The sequence below is a fragment of the Xenopus tropicalis genome, chromosome 8 (assembly GCF_000004195.4).
Source record: "Xenopus tropicalis strain Nigerian chromosome 8, UCB_Xtro_10.0, whole genome shotgun sequence".
Classification (NCBI taxonomy): domain Eukaryota; kingdom Metazoa; phylum Chordata; class Amphibia; order Anura; family Pipidae; genus Xenopus; species Xenopus tropicalis.
The window spans coordinates 35791506-35814292 of record NC_030684.2 but is presented as its reverse complement, the minus strand read 5'-3'; the positions used below and the strand labels follow the sequence as shown (position 1 = coordinate 35814292).

The window sequence follows — 22787 nt, the reverse complement described above, 5'->3', positions numbered from 1 at the left end:
AGCTCCATAGTTTGGATGCAGCAGACATATAATAAAGTAGCACAGATTGGGGCTACCACTCTGAGGCCATTACGTAACCTTCAATGGCAGAAAAGAATCTGTTCATGTAGTTTGTTGACTGAATACATTCGTTTTAGTCAAGAATTCTTTATTTGTTTATTCTTTGCATGAAAGGTAAAATGCTGCAGAAATGACAGATCAGGTTATTTTCCGACAGCCTCATCCCCCTGTGACGGAAGTTTATAAAGCTGTCACCATTCGTCACTGCCTGTCATTGCTCTACAGACTTCAATATATTCTGCTGATATATGAACTAAGTAAATTTGGGCATTTCTCCGAATCTTACTAATATGGTCATTTGTAATGTTTTGATGTTTTTGCTAAACTAAATTTGTTTTCAGGTGTATTGAGACACAAGTGTTCTTCTTTTCTCCTGTGATAGTAACATTGGGCATTGTATATCATTAGCTCCCAGGCAAGTGCCTGGCTTTACATTCGTCAGCCCCCAGATACGCATTGTGGGGCATCTTTCTTGGCAGTCTCCATTTTCATTGGTTCATCTCCTTTTGGCATCACATCTAGAAAAGATTAAAACAACAGGCATTACATTAGATGTTATGTATAGCTTTAACCATTCTCTAAAGGTGGGGATTATATCATCCATATCAATGCAATTCCAACTAATTCAGCATACCCAAGTTAAATCATCACTTGAATAAGTGACAAATACAGTTATAGCAATGCACAACCAATGTACTGTAAATAGTGCACCCCCTGGTATACTCTATAAGTATATTAGGTCAGAGAGGAGTTCTAAGGGACAAGGCCACAATAGGGAGTTACCCCTGAATAATGTATTCCCACAATTTTGCCACAGCATCAATCACTCTGCAATTTAAAATAACATTGTATTTCATGAACTGATTAGTAATTTCCCAAATTGGCCAATCACTATGAGGGGTGGCATCCCAAGGGAAGAAACACAACCTGAAAGTGGGTGGTAAGGTTGCCAAGAGAGTGAATCTTTTACCAATATGCATGCCTTCAGGATGAGGACCACCTCTATGTGGAGATAGATAGAAGTTTTAGTTCATGATTTTTCCATTTTTGATTTGATTTTTTTTTATTTGATTTTTGATAAATATGCCTCCATGTGTTGATGCCCAGAAGCTTCTTCCTGTGAAGTCTAATTGCTGGAATTGGGGAGTATTTCTATAACCTGTAAATGTTATTCTGGGCACTGACTGCATTACCAGGTGTAGAACTGCAGGTTTCTGCTGCCCTCTGGAGGCCGTTTGTGGTCTGTGCAGCTAGACAATTAAAGCTGATGCTACAAATTGTTAGATGATAAAGTTTATAAAACTTATAAAAAAGTGGTTTGTAATACACATTTTTTTATCGAGTTATGATAAGTGACCCCACTAAAGACTAATTATATGGATATATTTTACAAGATAATTATAGCTCTTTTGTATTATATTGATATAATTTGCCAAATATAAAACCTCTGAAAAGCAGCACATAATCTGCCTGTTTTTGAAACTGAAAGGAAGGATTGCAGAATAATGTCTCAGTAAGGGGAAGGGACAGTCCTCTAATGATGATCAATTAAGCAACCCCGTCAGTGTGGGAATGCCGAAAGGGCCAAGATCAGTACTAAACTCAAGCAATGTTTCATGAAGAGAAATGGATCTAGCCTGTTACAGCCGTATGCTATAAAAATGGAAGAATAATATAAAAAAAAAATTGTTGGGAGGCATCTCTTCTGCTAATCTGTAAAGGCAGTGCCTTGGAAGGAGATTGCTTGCAATCTATGTATTTGTATCTGATTTGTATCCTAATGCTAATGTCTAATGGAGCAATTTAGCCGGCTGTGATGGATCTCTGTTACTGTGGGCGACTAAATGCTCCGAAATGCATCTCTTTGGCTTTCCAAAGTTGCGCAAAGTTCTCCTGCACCACTTCGGAAAGCCATAACGATGTATAGGCCTTTCCACCGGCGACCCCTATTGTTGCTGGTGGAAAGGCATTTCGGAGAGGTTAATCGGCTGCGGTAGCAGAGATCTATCGTCAGCGACTAACTCACCATACACTATTACTATGGTACATAGAAGGTACTAGAATAGTATGTGCATATCAAGTATTCAGTTGCATTTCCATTACACTGCAAATGTTAATTACACATAATACAAGATTTAAAGACATGCTTGAAGGTATTTTTTGGGGGTAAATTGCAACATTGCACTGTGGGTTAACAGTAGGCATATTTATCCATATTGTTTTTTATTACAAACCCTCAAAAATGGGCAAGATATTTATTTGAATAGTAGTCATTTGGAGAAGTAATTTAAGAAGAAGTACAGTTAAAATCACTGGGGGGTACCAAATATTAAACTCTACCCCCCAGTGATTATAATAGCATACCTGATACCATGTGCTCATTAGCAGAAAACTGCTCTGGCTTGGGGTACTTTTGTGTGAGAACCACAGAGCGATCATCTTTTTCTGCTTCTTTATTATTTGATGGCCCGGGGCTGACACATGCACAGTAGAGAGAAAAATGCAGCTTTTTTGCTTAAAGTTCAGCTTTACATTCTACTCCACATACACACCCAGCACAAAGTAAAAAGAGAAGAAGGTTGCTCCATGGTGCTTATACAGAAATACCATGGCCAGTGCAGCTTTCTGCTAACAGGAACTCCTGCCCAGGGTATCAGGTAAGTGATTATAATGACCAAAGGGTGCCCAACATATGGTACCCCCCGTGATTGTTACTTTCCTGCCCAAGGATCACATACACTTCTGTCTAGAGACTGCTCACGCTGCCCAAGGATCACATACACTGCTGTCTAGAGACTGATCACGCTGCCCAAGGATCACATTCACTGCTGTCTAGAGACTGCTCACACTGCCCCAGGATCACATACACTTCTGTCTAGAGACTGCTCACGCTGCCCAAGGATCACATACACTGCTGTCTAGAGACTGCTCACGCTGCCCAAGGATCACATACACTGCTGCCTAGAGACTGCTCACGCTGCCCAAGGATCACATACACTGCTATCTAGAGACTGCTCACGCTGCCCAAGGATCACATACACTGCTGTCTAGAGACTGCTCACCCTGCCCAAGGATCACATACACTGCTGTCTAGAGACTGCTCACCCTGCCCAAGGATCACATACACTGCTGTCTAGAGACTGCTCACACTGCCCAAGGATCACATATAAAGCTGTCTAGAGACTGCTCACGCTGCCCAAGGATCACATACACTGCTGTCCAGAGACTGCTCACGCTGCCCAAGGATCACATACGCTGCCCAAGGATCACATTCACTGCTGTCTAGAGACTGCTCATCAGCACTGCTCGCTAACTGTCCTATCTGGCAGGTATTCCTTAGGGACTCATAGCAGGTTAGTATCTCATTATTTAGCCCTGTATATTATCTGAAAGGAATTAACTCCCCAGCCTATTTGTGTAAATTGGGTGAAAACACAACACATAGAAACCTATAAAAGTGTTTAGGCCAGAACTACATGGCACTACATAAGCAGAGAACATTTAGGTTACTGCTATGTAGAAACCCATACAGAACTGAAAACATTGTCCTGTTTCAGTGATCATTAGACAAATACAAACTAATATTATTTAGAAAAAACAAGGAAAAGCCCCTAAACGGATTATCTTAGAACGAAAAAATACAATTTAATCCAATGAAAGAAAACTTAATTCTGAGTGATGCAATATACATTCATTAAAACTGTCAGTGGTTTTGAAGTCATTTGTGGTTATCATTGATGAAGCAGTGTCTGCCTCTCCCTTGCTACTCTCTGCACTGCTGGTTCTCACTATGAAAACATTGTAGCAGAAGGTGGCTGAATAACATACCTGTGATAAAGCATGCAGGACTTTGTGGGAAATGGAGGTGAGATAAAATCTGACTTTTTCACTTTTTTAAGAGTAAAACTTCAGACAAATAGTGCTGTCAGCTGCAGTTATATTTATAAAGAACTTCAAAACCACTAAAAAGTTTTAATTGACATCTCTGTAGGAAAGTTGCTTGAAATTAAGTTTTCTTTCAATAGACAGAATGTTATCTTTGGATTTACGGCACCTATTAAGGATCTCTGAACCAGACCATTGCTGAGAGATTGACCCGTAACCTTATTATTTAGTTACCCTTTTTTTTTTATTATGCATTTGGAATGACCACAGTTAGTACTCATGGTGGCAAATGTACCATTAGTACAGGTAAGGGATCCATTATACGGAAACCTGTTATCCAGAAAGCTCCAAATTACGGAAAGCCCATCTCCCATAGACTCCATTTTAATCAAATAATGTCGAATTTTAAAATTGATTTCCTATTTCACTGTATTAATAAAACAGTACCTTATATTTGATCCCAACTAAGATATAATTAATCCTTATTGGCAGAAAAACTATCCTATTGGGTTTAATGAATGTTTTAGTGATTCTAGGGGTTTAGTTTTCCTTTAAGTAGTTAGATTTGGTTCGACTAAGAACAGAGAATTCTGCCACATCCTGCAAAACTGTACTGGGATTTAGCCAAATTTCACATCCCATTCCATCCCATCATTGCTTTCTATTTCACACAGTTTCAAGGGGAAGTTAATCCCATCATTGTTTTCACATAGTTCTAAGTGAAACTTAAACACATTATTGTTTTCCAAGAATGAGTGCCAATGGTCCTAAAATGGCCGCTGGAACACTTTATGTTTGGGAACAATAAAGATGAATTTTTTGGCTCGAAAGATAGTGATTTTTGGACAATAAACTCATATTTTCATTCGTCATTCTAGCTTTAGTAAATCTGCCCCTTAGTGAAGAAGGTTATGGCTGCAGCTATATGTCTTCACCTTTACAAAGCACCAGTAAGGGGCTAAAGGGTATGGAGATTCTCAGTTTTGAACTAAGGCTGGCCAAGCAGGAATTTTACACTGCAGAAGAGGGTCTTAAGGGGGGATATGATAACTATGTATAAATATATAAGGGGATCATATAGAAATGCTTTACTCACCAGTTGGTGCTTGCAGCAGACATGAGAACAATATAAGTATATTAGGTCAGAGAGGAGTTCTAAGGGACAAGGCCACAATAGGGAGTTACCCCTGAATAATGTATTCCCACAATTTTGCCACAGCATCAATCACTCTGCAATTTAAAATAACATTGTATTTCATGAACTGATTAGTAATTTCCCAAATTGGCCAATCACTATGAGGGGTGGCATCCCAAGGGAAGAAACACAACCTGAAAGTGGGTGGTAAGGTTGCCAAGAGAGTGAATCTTTTACCAATATGCATGCCTTCAGGATGAGGACCACCTCTATGTGGAGATAGATAGAAGTTTTAGTTCATGATTTTTCCATTTTTGATTTGATTTTTTTTTATTTGATTTTTGATAAATATGCCTCCATGTGTTGATGCCCAGAAGCTTCTTCCTGTGAAGTCTAATTGCTGGAATTGGGGAGTATTTCTATAACCTGTAAATGTTATTCTGGGCACTGACTGCATTACCAGGTGTAGAACTGCAGGTTTCTGCTGCCCTCTGGAGGCCGTTTGTGGTCTGTGCAGCTAGACAATTAAAGCTGATGCTACAAATTGTTAGATGATAAAGTTTATAAAACTTATAAAAAAGTGGTTTGTAATACACATTTTTTTATCGAGTTATGATAAGTGACCCCACTAAAGACTAATTATATGGATATATTTTACAAGATAATTATAGCTCTTTTGTATTATATTGATATAATTTGCCAAATATAAAACCTCTGAAAAGCAGCACATAATCTGCCTGTTTTTGAAACTGAAAGGAAGGATTGCAGAATAATGTCTCAGTAAGGGGAAGGGACAGTCCTCTAATGATGATCAATTAAGCAACCCCGTCAGTGTGGGAATGCCGAAAGGGCCAAGATCAGTACTAAACTCAAGCAATGTTTCATGAAGAGAAATGGATCTAGCCTGTTACAGCCGTATGCTATAAAAATGGAAGAATAATATAAAAAAAAAATTGTTGGGAGGCATCTCTTCTGCTAATCTGTAAAGGCAGTGCCTTGGAAGGAGATTGCTTGCAATCTATGTATTTGTATCTGATTTGTATCCTAATGCTAATGTCTAATGGAGCAATTTAGCCGGCTGTGATGGATCTCTGTTACTGTGGGCGACTAAATGCTCCGAAATGCATCTCTTTGGCTTTCCAAAGTTGCGCAAAGTTCTCCTGCACCACTTCGGAAAGCCATAACGATGTATAGGCCTTTCCACCGGCGACCCCTATTGTTGCTGGTGGAAAGGCATTTCGGAGAGGTTAATCGGCTGCGGTAGCAGAGATCTATCGTCAGCGACTAACTCACCATACACTATTACTATGGTACATAGAAGGTACTAGAATAGTATGTGCATATCAAGTATTCAGTTGCATTTCCATTACACTGCAAATGTTAATTACACATAATACAAGATTTAAAGACATGCTTGAAGGTATTTTTGGGGGGTAAATTGCAACATTGCACTGTGGGTTAACAGTAGGCATATTTATCCATATTGTTTTTTATTACAAACCCTCAAAAATGGGCAAGATATTTATTTGAATAGTAGTCATTTGGAGAAGTAATTTAAGAAGAAGTACAGTTAAAATCACTGGGGGGTACCAAATATTAAACTCTACCCCCCAGTGATTATAATAGCATACCTGATACCATGTGCTCATTAGCAGAAAACTGCTCTGGCTTGGGGTACTTTTGTGTGAGAACCACAGAGCGATCATCTTTTTCTGCTTCTTTATTATTTGATGGCCCGGGGCTGACACATGCACAGTAGAGAGAAAAATGCAGCTTTTTTGCTTAAAGTTCAGCTTTACATTCTACTCCACATACACACCCAGCACAAAGTAAAAAGAGAAGAAGGTTGCTCCATGGTGCTTATACAGAAATACCATGGCCAGTGCAGCTTTCTGCTAACAGGAACTCCTGCCCAGGGTATCAGGTAAGTGATTATAATGACCAAAGGGTGCCCAACATATGGTACCCCCGTGATTGTTACTTTCCTGCCCAAGGATCACATACACTTCTGTCTAGAGACTGCTCACGCTGCCCAAGGATCACATACACTGCTGTCTAGAGACTGATCACGCTGCCCAAGGATCACATTCACTGCTGTCTAGAGACTGCTCACACTGCCCCAGGATCACATACACTTCTGTCTAGAGACTGCTCACGCTGCCCAAGGATCACATACACTGCTGTCTAGAGACTGCTCACGCTGCCCAAGGATCACATACACTGCTGTCTAGAGACTGCTCATGCTGCCCAAGGATCACATACACTGCTGCCTAGAGACTGCTCACGCTGCCCAAGGATCACATACACTGCTGTCTAGAGACTGCTCACGCTGCCCAAGGATCACATACACTGCTGCCTAGAGACTGCTCACGCTGCCCAAGGATCACATACACTGCTATCTAGAGACTGCTCACGCTGCCCAAGGATCACATACACTGCTGTCTAGAGACTGCTCACCCTGCCCAAGGATCACATACACTGCTGTCTAGAGACTGCTCACCCTGCCCAAGGATCACATACACTGCTGTCTAGAGACTGCTCACACTGCCCAAGGATCACATATAAAGCTGTCTAGAGACTGCTCACGCTGCCCAAGGATCACATACACTGCTGTCCAGAGACTGCTCACGCTGCCCAAGGATCACATACGCTGCCCAAGGATCACATTCACTGCTGTCTAGAGACTGCTCATCAGCACTGCTCGCTAACTGTCCTATCTGGCAGGTATTCCTTAGGGACTCATAGCAGGTTAGTATCTCATTATTTAGCCCTGTATATTATCTGAAAGGAATTAACTCCCCAGCCTATTTGTGTAAATTGGGTGAAAACACAACACATAGAAACCTATAAAAGTGTTTAGGCCAGAACTACATGGCACTACATAAGCAGAGAACATTTAGGTTACTGCTATGTAGAAACCCATACAGAACTGAAAACATTGTCCTGTTTCAGTGATCATTAGACAAATACAAACTAATATTATTTAGAAAAAACAAGGAAAAGCCCCTAAACGGATTATCTTAGAACGAAAAAATACAATTTAATCCAATGAAAGAAAACTTAATTCTGAGTGATGCAATATACATTCATTAAAACTGTCAGTGGTTTTGAAGTCATTTGTGGTTATCATTGATGAAGCAGTGTCTGCCTCTCCCTTGCTACTCTCTGCACTGCTGGTTCTCACTATGAAAACATTGTAACAGAAGGTGGCTGAATAACATACCTGTGATAAAGCATGCAGGACTTTGTGGGAAATGGAGGTGAGATAAAATCTGACTTTTTCACTTTTTTAAGAGTAAAACTTCAGACAAATAGTGCTGTCAGCTGCAGTTATATTTATAAAGAACTTCAAAACCACTAAAAAGTTTTAATTGACATCTCTGTAGGAAAGTTGCTTGAAATTAAGTTTTCTTTCAATAGACAGAATGTTATCTTTGGATTTACGGCACCTATTAAGGATCTCTGAACCAGACCATTGCTGAGAGATTGACCCGTAACCTTATTATTTAGTTACCCTTTTTTTTTTATTATGCATTTGGAATGACCACAGTTAGTACTCATGGTGGCAAATGTACCATTAGTACAGGTAAGGGATCCATTATACGGAAACCTGTTATCCAGAAAGCTCCAAATTACGGAAAGCCCATCTCCCATAGACTCCATTTTAATCAAATAATGTCGAATTTTAAAATTGATTTCCTATTTCACTGTATTAATAAAACAGTACCTTATATTTGATCCCAACTAAGATATAATTAATCCTTATTGGCAGAAAAACTATCCTATTGGGTTTAATGAATGTTTTAGTGATTCTAGGGGTTTAGTTTTCCTTTAAGTAGTTAGATTTGGTTCGACTAAGAACAGAGAATTCTGCCACATCCTGCAAAACTGTACTGGGATTTAGCCAAATTTCACATCCCATTCCATCCCATCATTGCTTTCTATTTCACACAGTTTCAAGGGGAAGTTAATCCCATCATTGTTTTCACATAGTTCTAAGTGAAACTTAAACACATTATTGTTTTCCAAGAATGAGTGCCAATGGTCCTAAAATGGCCGCTGGAACACTTTATGTTTGGGAACAATAAAGATGAATTTTTTGGCTCGAAAGATAGTGATTTTTGGACAATAAACTCATATTTTCATTCGTCATTCTAGCTTTAGTAAATCTGCCCCTTAGTGAAGAATGTTATGGCTGCAGCTATATGTCTTCACCTTTACAAAGCACCAGTAAGGGGCTAAAGGGTATGGAGATTCTCAGTTTTGAACTAAGGCTGGCCAAGCAGGAATTTTACACTGCAGAAGAGGGTCTTAAGGGGGGATATGATAACTATGTATAAATATATAAGGGGATCATATAGAAATGCTTTACTCACCAGTTGGTGCTTGCAGCAGACATGAGAACAATAATTCTGATTTGAAAAAAGGAGGTATAAGGCATAAAAAGTGAGAGTTGTGACATGTCACATAGCACATGAGAAAATACAGGGATACAGGAATAATCCCTAAAATAATAAAGATGATCTAGAGCAGTGATCCCCAACCAGTTCCTCAGGAACAACACGTTGCTCCCCAACCCCTTGGATGTTGCTCCCAGTGGCCTCAAAGTAGGGGCTTATTTTTGAATTCCTGGCTTTTGGGCAAGTTTTGGCTGCCAAACAGAGCCTTCTATAGGCTGTCAGTCCATATAGGGGGCTACCAAATAGCCAATCACAGCCCTTATTTGGCACCCTTATGAACATTTTTCATGCTTGTGTTGCTCCCCAACTCTTTTTACATTTGGCTCACAGGTAAAAAAGGTTGGGGATCCCTGATCTAGAGACTTGGTCAAGTCACTGTTGGGAAGGATTTTTTTTTTCCCTTAGGAAACCTGGAGAGACTTTAGAGATATTTTTGATTTTGTCTTTCTCTGAATCAGCTAGCAGTTAGGCAGGTTTAATTTAAAAAGAAAAGGTTGAACTTGATGGATATCTTTTTTTTTTTCAACCTCAGTTATTATCTATGTGTGAGTATTACCGTGATACAGCAATTTAGGGATCTCTGGCACACGTCTAGTTAAGACTGGAATGTAGAATGCTTGTTTTAGTAATCTAATTGTGTTTATTATTAACTCAGGGAGTTGTCTAAATTTCATCCAATTTTATCATTAAGTCACATAGGTAGTTATTTACTAGACAGCCAGATCAATCACATCGTTCATGAAAATAACAGAGATATTGAGGTGAACTTGAAATCTACTCACCTACTTAGTATTATGACACGAATACACTCTCTTTATAGGGGTCGTAAAACTTTATAATATTGATTAGAGTGAACACCAACAGCAGGATATATTACATAAACTCTAGCTCTATATATGCTTTTATATCTGATGGGGCAAGAGCCATTCATTACTTGGCACAGAACCCTAATTGGCAGATTTACAGGTTCAAGTCTGGAAATTCTGTCAGGAAAAGTCCAAATTGAATTTTCCCAAATATTTTTTCTCTGATTACAATGAAATCTTTGTGAAGTGATTCAATTAACTACAATGTTTTTGAGGAAAGTCTCAAGACAATTAACGCTGTGAATTTATATCCATTATAGTCATTGGGGAAACACCTCATAAATGAAATGCAATTATCATCCAAAATATGCTTGGGCTTGGGTACTTTCATTTTGAGAACAAGTAGAAAACATTCCACAGCAATTCCATTCACTTTTATTACTGCCAAATATTTCCTGGAAGGTAGACAATCAAAATAAGAATGATTTTTATCTTCATAAGATAAAAGCATGTTTATGCTATAAAAAGAAAACTTATCTACTATCTACTGAATGGTAGTGTGTTAGGGGGTATCCTTAATGGAGAAGGATCTAGGGGTTTTTGTTGATAACAAGTTGTCTAATTCCGGGCAGTGTCATTCTGTGGCTACTAAAGCAAATAAAGTGCTGTCTTGTATAAAAAAGGGCATTGACTCAAGGGATGAGAACATAATTTTGCCCCTTTATAGGTCCCTGGTAAGGCCTCACCTTGAGTATGCAGTGCAGTTTTGGCTCCAGTCCTTAAGAAGGATATTAATGAGCTGGAGAGAGTGCAGACACTGCAACTAAACTGGTAAGGGCTCTGGCACACGGGGGAGATTAGTCGCCCGCGAACAGGGAGTTTTGTCGCGGGCGACTAATCTCCCCCGTGTGCCAGAGCCCTAAAGGGGATGGAAGAGTTAAACTATGAGGTTAGACTGTCAAGGTTGAGGATGTTTTCTCTGGTGCTTGCGAGGGGACATGATTACTCTGTACAAGTACATTAGAGGGGATTATAGGCAGATGGGGGATGTTCTTTTTTCCCATAAAAACAATCAACGCACCAGAGGCCACCCCTTTAGATTAGAGGAACTGAGCTTCCATTTGAAGCAGCGTAGGTGTTTTTTTCACGGTGAGGGCAGTGAGGTTGTGGAATGCCCTTCCTAGAGATGTGGTAATGGCAGATTCTGTTAATGCCTTTAAGAGGGCCTGGATGAGTTCTTGTGTGAGTGTATAGATTGGTAGGTGGGGGTTAGGTGTGCTGGGTTTACTCGGAAGGGTTGAACTTGATGGACACTGGTCTTTTTTCAACCCTATGTAACTATGTAACTATATGTAACTATAAATTGTCAATCAATATGGGGGATGGGTGCACCAGATTTAGGTTGCCATTTGGTGTTTCAGGGTGAGGAAGGATTTATCCTTCAACTACAGGTATGGAACCTGTTATCCAAAATGCTCGAGACCTGGGGTTTTCCGCATAAGGGATCTTTCCGTAATTTGGATCTCCATAAAAATAATTTAAATATTAAATAAACCCAATAGGCTTGTTTTGCCTCCAATAAGGATTAATTATATCTTAGTTGGGATCAAGTACAAGGTTCTGTTTTATTATTACAGAGAAAAAGGAAATCATTTTTAAAAATTTGAATTATTTGCTTATAATGGAGTCTATGGGACATGGCCTTTCCGTAATTCGGAACTTTCTGGATAACGGGTTTCCGGTTAAGGGATCCCATACCTGTACTAAGTATCTTAATAAAAAATTCGGCCCGCGAATTACCCTGTGTTTTAGATTTCAGCCCCCTTATGTGATTGAGTTTGATATCCCTGCAGTAGAGGTTAAGATTCCATACATGTATTTTTTTATACTAATGGACATATAGTATTTCTCAACAGGAATATTTCAGCCAGTGGTGAAATGCCCCATATACATTTCCTGTCAATGAAAACTACCAGTCATTACTCGTGAATTAAAAATATTTTCATTTTCCAATGACAAGAGACACTGTGGAATATTACCAATTTCTCCACTTGCTGAAATGCTGCACTCGCCATTAGCTTTGGGTACATATTGTGCTTTCTCTACTGAAGCAAAAAATCTAGCAAACACCTGTACTGCTCAGTTCTAAAGCCATTGGTTTCAATGCCTCTCATTACACACTAGTAGTTCATTTTAACCTGTAAACAATCAAGTATGAATTTTTCAGCCCAAAATGCACTCTCTGTGCACAGTGACAGGTAAATGCCATTCAGTTGAATGGTATTAGACATACAGTAAGCAGAATTGGCATTTGATTAATTGCCTGAGGTAGAACAAACACGCTACTGCTGCTGCTCTATGCTATGTGTGACATTAGCATTAAAGTTCAGTGGTTTCTTTGGCTAATGTTTAATCTCTCCAGTGTAGAAAATGTAGTCACTATAAATGTACTGTAATTAAACTGATTGTGATCTAGAATGTTCTGTGCCATAAAATAAGAGAAAATTAAAATGCTGAGGGTGATAATAAATTGTGGCAGAAAAATACACTAGAGAAAATCCCAAAGCTTGGCTACAAGATATTGTTTCATTTAATATTTTAAAAAACAATCCTTTTGCTTAAAAAGGGGCAGCAAGGTGGCTCAGTGGGTAGCACCTCTGCCTTGCAGCACTGGGATGCTATCTGCAAGGAGTTTGTTTGTTTTTCCCATATCTGTATGTTTTTCCTCTGGGTACTCCAGTTTCCTTACACACTCTAAAAACATAGAAGCAGGTCAATTGCCTTCTGAGTAAATTGACCATAGTGTGCAGGAATGTAATGTGACCCTAGATTGTAAGCTTCTCTGGACAGGGAATGATGAATAATCTGTGTAAAGCCCTGTGGAAATGTGTCAGTGCTATATAAATAAGGGGAAATAAATGAATAAGTAAAATGGGGTCTATTGTAGACGGCCTTACTAGAATTCAAAGTATTCTGGATACTGGGTTTCCACAAAAGATATCCCATATACAGTATGTACATGCAAAGAGCATTTTCACAGTGCAATGGCTTTATAGCTATCAGGTAGATGGCAGCATAGTGTCACAATTTAGACACATTTCAACAGTTAACAAAAAAGAACCTTAGTTAAAGGTGCATTTACGTACCAGGTACAGTCAGCACAGTGTATTTTCAGACACAATTAACTATGGTTTTTTTTCTCTGTCGTACAAGCAGCCTACTAGCTTTGCTTTTTTGTAACTGTGTATAACATGTGTATACATGCATAATGACTAATACAATAAATATCAAATAGCACATAAACAGACCCGTCCTCCTTGATGGCTGGGCCTGGAACAAAATACTGGTATGGGATCCCTTATCCGTAAACCTGTTATCCAGAAAGCTCCGAATTACGGAAAGCCCGTCTCCCATAGACACCATTTTAATCAAATAATTCAGAATTGTAAAACTGATTTCCTTTTTCTCTGTAGTAATAAAACAGTACCTTGTAATTGATCACAGCTATCCTATTGGGTTTAATTAATGTTTTATTGATTTATGGAGATACAAATTACAGAAAGACCCCTAATCCGGAATACCCTTGGTCCTGAGTGTTCTGGAACTTTCGGATCGTACCACGATATTTTCGTACAACCACGATGCGATCCAAAATTTTTGTATCTAATACAATTTTTTCCCACTCATACTTCTTGAAGTCCGAAATTCAGACTTTGATAAAGAAGCCCCTATATGTCAATACTCTGATCTCACTAATTTATAAGTGATATTAATATTATTTATATTTTTTTTATTATTTATATATTTATACTTCACAAGTATTACAAGATACATATATATATATATATTTTTACACTTTGTGTCATTCCACTGACTGTGTTCAGCATTTGCCTGTGCCAAAATGAGTACAAACTAAATGAACTTACTGGGCTGCACTACTTGTAAGCTCAGGGGAACGTAGGCAAAAACATGTGTAAGGACCCTTAGCTATAGAAACCCTGACCAGCTTCGCCATGAAACTCAAGTATGGATTTTGCCTGCTTTAGATATCAGGTGTCCCATAAGCCGACTGACCAAAGGGAAGCCTGCTGTCCAATTATAACTAATTATTATTTTCTTGTTTTATTTTTTAGTAACTGGGTTCTTGAGTTAATAGAACTATTTTTTAAAAATCCTATTAAATCTGCATCCATTCAGTTTACAGTACAGGTATGGGATCTCTTATCCAGAAACCCATTATCCAGAAAGTTCCGAATTACAAAAAGCCCATCTCCCATAGACTCGATTATAAACTGATAATTTATATTTTTAAAAATGATTTCCTTTTTCTCTGTAATAATAAAACAGTACCTTATACTTGATGCCTAAGCCTATTGGGTTTATTCAATATTTAAATGATTTTTAGCAGACTTAAGTTATGGAGATCCAAATTACGGAAAGATCCCTTATCCGGAAAATCCCAGGTCTCAAGCATTCTGGATAACAGGTCTCATACCTGTATAACCTATAGGAGCTGCCAAACCACAAAAGACACTCTGTGGCATGAATGAAATAAAGTAAAAAAAAAAAGTTACTTAAAAAAATGAAGAAAATAATAATTGGTTATTCTTCTAACTCTTTGCAGCTTTCAAATGGGGGTCACTGACCCTGGTAGCCAAAAAAAACTATTGCTCTGTGAGGCTACAATTTTATTATTATTATTACATTTTATAACTTGTTTTTCTATTCATATCCTCTCCTATTAATTTACCATCCTCTCATTCAAACCGCTCCCTGGTTGCTAAGGTAATTTGGACCCTAGCAACCAAACATTGCTAAAATACCAAACTGCAGAGCTGCTGAACAAAAAGTGAAATAACTACAAATAATGAAAAATGAAGACCAATTGCAAACTGTCTCAGAATATTACTCTCTGCATCACACTAAAAGTTAACTCAAAGGTGAACAACCCCTTTAATATATGGATGATGTTGCTGCAATTAAGGAAGTCCTTTACTGGGTGAACAATATGAACATTTTCCTTAGGTTCTAAAATGGCTGAAGTCATAGCCTTAGAATACCTCTTGGAATTATAGGTATATTCCGATTCCTAATGAGAGGTAATTAAGTGTGGGATAGGAAATTACATAGTGAAGTCTACAAAAAAAATACAAGGAACTGTTGTGTAATTTGGCAGGTACCATTAGAAATATTATAATCATATACCAGGCCAAAAGCCTCATTAATTGCATTAGGAAGTGATTCAGCACAAGCATGCTCCAGGCCAGTTGCCTAAATCATTTCCATGTACTAAATAAATAACTCCATTGTGTGGAAAACATTGGCTACTTACTATAATTACAACATAGAAAGCTCTATTCTCACTGAGAAATATGTTGGTAGCACATGAGTTAGTGATTGTCATAAGTGACAGATATTTGTTAAACCCCCACCGCCAGATTATGTTTTTAATTCAAATTTTGTATTGACATTCTAAGTTTTATAACAAGGTATACAATATAATTGTAGGGACCCATGGGTTTAAGCTCCCTATGGCTTTAAATCCTACCTCTTCACATCTTTACTGTTATTGGGCAAAAGCCCTTGTACTCAGGTTACAGTTATGAAACTATACCTTATTGGTTTAGTCTGGTTGTCTACGCCCCCTGCAGACTGATACAGTGTCTAGCAAGGAGGTGTGACTTCCTGTTTGGCTGCCTCTTCTTCTCAGTGCAAGGGTCCACTGGGAGCAAAAACAGGCCCCAGTAAAGCCATTTTACCCCAGAGGACACCATCCCTGTGGAGAAGTTCGGGACAGGGCCCCGCGAACGAGGTTTTAGTAAGCACAGCAGATTTGTCATAGCACTTTCTAGGAAAGTGAAGTAGTCAGCACCTAGTAAGAAAGGGCCTATGATTAAGTGCCTCAATAGGGCACGAAACGCGTTAGGCGTTCATTGTTTTAAAAACATGAAGAAATAAATTTTGGATTTTAGCAGTCTTCACGTGTCCGGAGTGCTTTACGTTCCATATGCTAACTTTGGAGATTTTCCCCTTCAGCTGCGGGTCCGGGGCCTTGAGCACCCGGACCACCATCCGCATGTGGTGAGCTATTCTCTGATTCCTCAGTTTTTTATACGGTTTGAGCGACATATATTGTGTGATTTTCTGAACCATAGTGTCAGACCCGGGGTTTGAACACCCGGGTCCAACTTGATATTGGGTATTATTTGCTTATTTTACATAAATTTATTGTCTGGGAATCCTTTTGGGGTTTGCTTGCGTTGCATTCCTCTCTTTTTCAATAGTAAGAAAGGGCAGTCTAATAGCCCCATCAAAGGAGAGATTAGATCTGGGAGTATTGGGGACCGCATCGGCTTGTTGATGCGGCCCCCGAACCGACTGCCCCTTTGCCGCGTGTAGAATTCACCTACATGCCTCCCCAATATTGCCCACCCGTAGGTGGGGATATCAGGTGAAGATCTGCTTGCTTGGCGACATCGCCAAGCGAGCGGATCTGCCCGTGTATGGCCAGCTTTAGTGTAGGGCCACGGAGTAGAGATAGTGACAGGCCAGAATAAACCCTGATCCCTACTCACCTGGAGGACTCATATGCTAGAGGTTATCAACCTGAAGGAGCAGATATCTACCCAGACTACCTCCACAGGGGTATTGGCTGACAGGTGTATTTACCCTGCCCAGACTCTACCAAGAGGTGGGATAAACCGGTGTACATCCTCTCTTCTTGCTCAGAGTGTACTTTATTGTACCATCTACCTCTGATTGTGTGAGTGTATGATAACCCTGCTTTGCATTGTCTCTGACAATAAACTAGTTAAACTGCAAGAACCTCTCTGGCGTCCATATTTACTGCACCTGCATTACACAGCTACAGTAAGTTGTAGTTCAACTACACCCTCAGCTCCATTCAGGTCTCTTCCACCTAAGCGAAGGCCCATCCTAAGAAAGAGAGTCGCATGTAACACATGCTCTCATATCACTACTACCATCCCATAGCCAAACAATCATATGGGTGCAAAAAATGGGTGAAATTAGCAAAACCAATAAACTTCTTTACCACAATAAGGAACAGGCCATTAAAGAATAGTTCCATCATCCCCCTATCCATAGAAACCCCCTTTAGGCAAAATCTAAACACCCAAGAGTTAAATGTTAGATGTCTCAAAGGAACACTTTTTTCAATTTGGAGTATAAATGGTTCTGCCCAAGACAAGCAGTACTTCAACAGATACCTGTTCTTAACCGTTTTAAAAATTCAGCTCACTAACATCAATACATGGTCATGAGGAACCATCTTTCTTTTTAACAAATAAGACAGGGGCACCGGCCGGAGATGGGAAATGACACATAAACCCTTCTCAAGATTCTCTTTTAAGTAGTTCTTTGAGTTCAGGCTGTGAAAGGTTAAAAAAAACCCTCCCTTGGGGAATTTTAGCATTGGGAATCAGATCAATAGGGAAATCATAAGGACAAAGAGGGTGACGTGTATCAGCCTTTTTCTTATTAAATAGATCTGAAAAATCATAAGACGCAGGAAGCATAGTAAGTATAGGAACGGATACAGGAGGGGGCAGAATGTTATTTGGTTCACATGAATTATTATTTATGTTATGGGACTGGAAAAGATAGAGACCTCTCAACCAAGGTAATCTTGGGATTTTTGTTCAGTATCCAAGGAAACCCAAGGATAATGAAGAGACTGGAGAGAAGAGTCTTTAGCCACCTTGACGGATAAAGGATAAAGCATGGGATCAGTAGAAAAAGGTATTCTCTCAATCAGGGCTGTTCCCTCAACCCTGTGACTGCCATGGCATAATAAGATAGCTACAGTTAGATATTTCAGGTGTGGGAGAGGAAAGGTTGAACTACAACTCTTAAATAGCAGGGACTGACCCAAGGGAGGACTAGGAAGTATTTCTCAGCTTTTTAAAGCAGGCTGGGTTGACTAACATGTGCATGATCAAGTAGATGGAAGTGCATGTAAAACAAAAAACAAAATCTAGTGCAAAAATGTTTTTTTTTTATATATTAAATTGCTAAGTAGAACAAACACCCAATAGTGCTTAGTGGCTAAAAGGTGTGATAACAGCTCATATGATCCAATGTATATGCTCACCAGACAAAATTGAAATGAAGCAAAAGGATACCCAGGACAGGCTTTGATTGTAGTGGGAGCTGGATCCGCAATGTATATAAAAGCAGAATGGAGATCGAAAATAGTGTAAAAATGTTTAATAACAAATCCCCTGCTAAAATGCAGGCTACTTACAGTGTACAGAAGAATAAAAGCAATATCCAAATGCTGGAGGCACGCTTCCTCAGGAGAAATAAACAGTTTTTCCCCCATTTATTCTCTCTGTCTCTCAATAAGACATAAGGCAATTTTAATGCCAAGCTTGATAAATTCTTCAAAATTATCTGTGGGGTCTGTTCTAGCAAGCTCATTGTTAATATTAACTTCTAACCCATTTCTGAAAACAGATTTATGAGCCCATTCATTCCAAGTGGTGTCAGATCGACAGGAGCTTCTGTTGAATGGTGTCAGATCGACAAAATGCATTGTTGGAAATCAAATGTAGTTGCATGGATCAAAACATAATGGGACTGACGGAAAAATCTGATGTGTAAACTACATGAAAGAATTTCCCATCCAACATAACATGCTGATATACAGTCTGGTGGTAGGATACCACATAATCTTGTGGTTTTGCATAGTATTGCTCTCTGTAGCATGATTAGATCAGATAAAATCTCACCCACTAAATCTGATCAAAATCTCCCATGCAGTGTAGCCCTTAAAAATGGCGCATTTCGGCTACAGTATGTTGATCTTGCGACAGACTTAAGCAGATTCAACCATTTAAATAATCTAATTAAGGACTGTGATGCTCCAACAAAGGGGTTGCTCAAGCCATTGCCTCGCCCTGAACCAAATTCAAAATGACAAAATGAACCCCACTCTCATGGAATCATCTGGGTAACAAGTGCTTTTTAATTTATATTAAGCAATGACCCCTTGGGAATAGCCCAGTCAGACTTATCTGGAAGGTGCATCTTAGGCCCATAACAGGAGGCCTGCAGCACCCTAGGCTACTTGGCCCTGTAATTGCAGCATTTGAATCTGCAGGTTTTGCACAATTTTCTCCATTGCTACAACCTGCTAAGTTAGCCCATCAAGGGTTGCTCATTCCCAGTGGAATTCAGCGATTATTGGGCCTGAGCAAAATATTACGTACAAAAGTATTGTAAGCATTCAGATTTATAGGACCCCGGTGACTGGGAACCCAGTGCAAATTAAAGGCAAAAACATTCCTGGTTAGGTACACAAAGTATCTGCAGAACTAATACAATAAACAAAGGATATTTCTGGAAACGCTACCAGAATTAGTACCAGTTTTACACATGAAGGAGAGTGGCTGTGTGTAGCAAACCTCACCTGCGGGCCGGGTCCTTTACTAGAGGACAGAACCAGTAACCAGGCACGAGGCAGAGGCAAGGTCAGAGTATGGGCCAGATCATACACAGAAAGTTAACACAGTACCAAGGGAAATACAAGAGCAAGGCCAGATCGGCCAAGATTCAAACCCAATAGTTGATTAACTGGAACACCCTGACTCCCTACATCTGAATTTTCACTTAATCACACACAGAAACCTATTTGCTCAGGCAATGTGACTGAGTGGGCAGGATCTATAAAAGGCTTTCTCTGAATGCTGATTGGAGGTGGACAAGGAGCCATTAACCCTTACCCTTGCTGGACCAAATTTCTAACATGCAGGTCACTTGTGGTCTTTCCCATATTTCATCCTTTTCTCTCTGAACCCAGGGCTATAAGGGCTTATCTCCTCTCTTCCTTCACAACTATTTGACAATTTGTGATTTCTAAATTCTCCTTCACTGTGTGCACCTTTCTCTGTCCCTTCTTTATTCCACTGTCTTTTTGCCTCTCTCATCTGACACTTGCGGAAACTGAATTACTGTACATATTCCCCATGTGGTTACTGCTGTTCGACTGGCCAGTTTGTCAAACATGCAGTTATATAGGTTGCTCTAGAACTCTCTAACCTTTACCTATAGTTCTTGTATGCATTATTGTAAAATATTAATTAAATATAATGTATAAGTTGATCTATTATAATAAAGCAACATTTATAATTCACAAATAAAAAAGTAATATTTACGTCTGCATAATATATATATATATATATATATATCTATAGAAATATAGATTTGGGTAATTAAATACCATTAAATACCATTGTACCCTTTTTAATACAAGTTAATGTCTTACTGTCCTCTTATAATGTGATTTTTCTTCCTCTTATAATGTGATTTGGCTTAGCATATTATACTTTAGAAATGCTTTAAAATTAGGAAATACAGTGGCTTGCAAAAGTATTCGGCCCACTTTTCCATATTTTGTCACATTACAGCCACAAACATGAATCAATTTTATTGGAATTCCACGTGAAAGACCAATACAAAGTGGTGCAAAACATTTCTTACAAATAAAACATTTTTTACAAATAAATAACTGCAAAGTGGGGTGTGTGCGCAATTATTCAGCCCCCTGAGTCAATACTTTGTAGAACCACCTTTTGCTGCAATTACAGCTGCCAGGCTTTTAGGGTATGTCTCTACCAGCTTTGCACATCTACAGACTGAAATCCTTGCCCATTCTTCTTTGCAAAACAGCTCCAGCTCAGTCAGATTAGATGGACAGCGTTTGTGAACAGCAGTTTTCAGATCTTGCCACAGATTCTCCATTGGATTTAGATCTGGACTTTGACTGGGCCATTCTAACACATGGATATGTTTTGTTTTAAACCATTCCATTGTTGCCCTGGCTTTATGTTTAGGGTCGTTGTCCTGCTGGAAGGTGAACCTCCGCCCCAGTCTCAAGTCTTTTGCAGACTCCAAGAGGTTTTCTTCCAAGATTGCCCTGTATTTGGCTCCATCCATCTTCCCATCAACTCTGACCAGCTTCCCTGTCCCTGCTGAAGAGAAGCACCCCCAGAGCATGATGCTGCCACCACCATATTTGACAGTGGGGATGGTGTGTTCAGAGTGATGTGCAGTGTTAGTTTTCCGCCACACATAGCATTTTGCATTTTGGCCAAAAAGTTCCATTTTGGTCTCATCTGACCAGAGCACCTTCTTCCACATGTTTGCTGTGTCCCCCACATGGCTTGTGGCAAACTGGAAATGGGACTTCTTATGGTTTTCTGTTAACAATGGCTTTCTTCTTGCCACTCTTCCATAAAGTCCAACTTTGTGCAGTGCACGACTAATAGTTGCCCTATGGACAGATTCCCCCACCTGAGCTGTAGATCTCTGCAGCTCCCCCAGAGTCACCATGGGCCTCTTGGCTGCATTTCTGATCAGCGCTCTCCTTGTTCGGCCTGTGAGTTTAGGTGGACGGCCTTGTCTTGGTAGGGTTACAGTTGTGCCATACTCCTTCCATTTCTGAATGATCGGTGGAACAGTGCTCCGTGGGATGTTCAAGGCTTTGGAAATCTTTTTGTAGCCTAAGCCTGCTTTAAATTTCTCAATAACTTTATCCCTGACCTGTCTGGTGTGTTCTTTGGACTTCATGGTGTTGTTGCTCCCAATATTCTCTTAGACAACCTCTGAGGCCGTCACAGAGCAGCTATATTTGTACTGACATTAGATTACACACAGGTGCTCTCTAGTTAGTCATTAGCACTCATCAGGCAATGTCTATGGGCAACTGACTGCACTCAGACCAAAGGGGGCTGAATAATTACGCACACCCCACTTTGCAGTTATTTATTTGTAAAAAATGTTTGGAATCATGTATGATTTTCGTTCCACTTCTCACGTGTACACCACTTTGTATTGGTCTTTCACGTGGAATTCCAATAAAATTGATTCATGTTTGTGGCTGTAATGTGACAAAATGTGGAAAAGTTCAAGGGGGCCGAATAGTTTTGCAAGCCACTGTAGTACCCTCTCCTTCTGTGAATTTATAACCTTTTTAACGCTAGGTTATGTCTTGCATTAAAGAGGTTATAAAGTCACTTGTTGCTAATAAGAATGAATCTAAAATTGTTAACAGACACTTACAGTTATAGTAAACTGCATATTTTTAAATCCCAAGTGGATATAATTTATCATCATTGAATCTTGTTTCAAGCTCAAGATCCCCATTTGTCAGAAATAATCATAAAACCAAGTTTATTACCTACATATGGGGGCTGATTCATCAAGTACAAGTTCGAATCCCGAAATGGGAAAAATTCGGATTAAATACGATAATTTCTGATGATTGCAAATATCATGAAAATGCTTACGACAAAATCGTAATAGTCACGATAATATTGTATTGGCGATCCGAAAGTCACGAAATTTTTGTAAACGAAAAAGTTGCGCAAATATATGTCACAGAAAATACGCACAGTGCGAACAAATACAAATTTTTTG

The 22787-nt window shown here is 39.3% G+C and overlaps 1 long non-coding RNA gene across 2 annotated transcripts; it reads right to left on the bottom strand.

Moving 5' to 3' along the window:
* Positions 1-107: 107 nt before the first annotated feature.
* Positions 108-19996, bottom strand: LOC116406916. 2 transcript variants are annotated; one of them, XR_004219878.1, is made up of 3 exons: positions 19780-19996; positions 18460-18518; positions 108-578 (listed from the first exon to the last, which is right to left on the bottom strand). It is a non-coding gene; the product is annotated as an uncharacterized LOC116406916 (long non-coding RNA). The 2 variants fall into 2 exon arrangements; XR_004219879.1 differs by lacking the exon at positions 18460-18518 and having other exon boundaries at positions 19780-19989.
* Positions 19997-22787: the final 2791 nt, after the last annotated feature.